Source organism: Cucumis melo, unplaced genomic scaffold (assembly GCF_025177605.1).
Source record: "Cucumis melo cultivar AY unplaced genomic scaffold, USDA_Cmelo_AY_1.0 utg000393l, whole genome shotgun sequence".
NCBI lineage: Eukaryota > Viridiplantae > Streptophyta > Magnoliopsida > Cucurbitales > Cucurbitaceae > Cucumis > Cucumis melo.
In genome coordinates this window covers 20,001-22,500 of record NW_026123958.1, presented here as the reverse complement: position 1 = coordinate 22,500, position 2,500 = coordinate 20,001, and positions in this window count along the sequence as shown.

Here is a 2,500-nt window from a genome sequence, read left to right as displayed (position 1 = left end):
CCCGACGGACAAGCCCATCGTTATGGCCAAACCCCTCCACCAAGCACGAAGCAATTGCAAGACAAGCCCACTTGGAGTGCACGCCCACACCGAGGTGCAAGCATTGTCCAAGCAAAACCCATCCAAGAATGTCAATTTGACATCCCGCTCTCACTCCTTGCCCGACGTAGGGGCCCGGCATTCCATCGATTTTAACCAAACCCTTCCACCAAGCAAGAAGCAATCGCAAGACATCTCGTATCTTCATGAACAAACCCGCTTGGAGTGCACGCCGACACCGAGGTGCAAGCATTGTCCGCGCAAGCCCATCCGAGCATCAACTCGACACCCGCTCTCACTCCCCGCCCAACGGTCGGACGTGGCACTCCGATAAAACCCGTCCACCGAGCACAAAGCAATCGCAAGACATCTCATATCTTCACGAACAAGCCCGCTTGGAGTGCACGCCCACACCGAGGTGCAAGCATTGTCCGCGCAAGCCCATCCGAGCGTCAACTCGACACCCGCTCTCACTCCCTGCCCGACGGACAAGCCCATCGTTATGGCCAAACCCCTCCGCCAAGCACGAAACAATCGCCAAGACAAGCACACTTGGAGTGCACGCCCACACCGAGGTGCAAGCATTGTCCAAGCACGCCCATCCCGCTCTCACTCCTTGCCCGACGGTCGGATGTGGCACTCCGGCCGAACCCTTCGTCCACCAAGCACAAAGCAATCGCAAGTTATCTCGTCTCCTCACGAACAAGCCCGCTTGGAGTGCACGCCCACACCGAGGTGCAAGCATTGTCCGCGCAAGCCCATCCGAGCATCAACTCGACACCCACTCTCACTCGCCGCCGGCGGCCGGAGGTGGCACTCCGCCGGCGCCGACCCCCCAAGCATATGTGCCCATGATGGGCGCAATGTGCTTGAAGGGTCGGCGCCGCGGCATAGGGGTACCCCCGCGCCCCGCCCATGCAGGCAGGTCGCCCCCCTATATAGTACATTCTGGCTTTTTTGGGTCTGGCAGGCTTGCATATGAAAAAGCCGAAATGTCACACCATGCCATAAATCTTGATTGTGTTATTATTATGACCGGGACTTGATTGTATTATGTTTTAGACATTCAAATGAGTGTGGAAAACAAGTTTCATAATTTTTGAACCAACCAATAATATTTTATGAATTTTTATTGTTAAAAAATTAAAAATAATTTAAAAATAGTAAAACGTTTCCAAAAATACTAATTTTTGGAGGACATCCTTTGTTTACATTTTTTAGATCCCAGAAAAAATTTCATAACAATCCAAGCACTAGAACATAGGTTTGACATCACATTTGTGTGTTGAGTGGGCATTGCGGCACCCTGCGCGCGCGGCACCCTGCGCGCACGCCCCACGCAGACGCATGGCCATGCGGCGCGCGCGCCCATGGCCGTGCCGCATTCGTGCGCATGGGGGCGCGCATGCTGCATGCTCGGTGGGCATGTGGGCATGCACGGTGGGGGCACGGGTTTGTTCCAACAACCTCCATAGAGTTTTTTCCATGAATTCTAGACGTGGGTGGTCACGCCCAACGCAGACGCATGCTGCGCGCGGCTTGCGCGCACGTCCCACGTAGACGCCTGGGCATGCGGCGCGCGGACACACACCCGCAGACGCATGCCGCGCTTAGCACTCTGCGCGCACGCCCCACACACGCCCGAAGGGCATGGCGCATGGTGGGCACCCTAGGCGTTCGTGTGCAAGCCTCGGCCATGGGCATGCGGCGCGCGCCCCACACACGCCCCACTGCAGTCGCCTGGGCTTGCGGCGCACGCCCCACACACGCCCGTAGACGCATGGCGCGCGCGGCCCCCTGCGCGCACGCCCCCCGCAGACGCACGGGCATGCAGCGCGCGACTCACACAAACCCACTAACGCACGGCGCGCGCGCCCATGGCCGTGCTTTGTACTCGAAGGCCTCGGCCTTGGTCCTTGACTTGCACACGAGCACACTATCTTATTCTTGGGCATTCAAAGATGATTTGCTTCAACTTTTTTTCTAGTCCAAAGCCAACCCCTCACTAACACTTATGTTTTTCGTCCTTTTACATAAGATATGACCTCCATGGCAATTGGAAGAAATAAATGAGTTGTGTGTGGGTAGGGTCGAGATGAATCTCGGTGGATCTTGGCAACAAGGCTCATCTGCCACTTACAAGCCAAGCACGCACGCCCCTTAGACGGATCCCCACGCTCGCACAAGCATCGCGTGCGCGGCACCCTACGCGCACGCCCCACTGCAGTCGCATGGGCTTGCGGCGCGCGCCCCACGCCCGCAGACGCATGGCGCGCGCGCGGCACCCTGCGCGCACGCCCCCCGCAGACGCACGGGCATGCAGCGGGCGACCCACAGACGCCCACTGACGCACGGCGCGCGCGCCCATGGCCGTGCTTTGTACTCCAAGGCCTCGGCCTTGGGCCTTGACTTGCACACGAGCTTCCTATCTTATACTTGGGCATTCAAAGATGATTTGCGT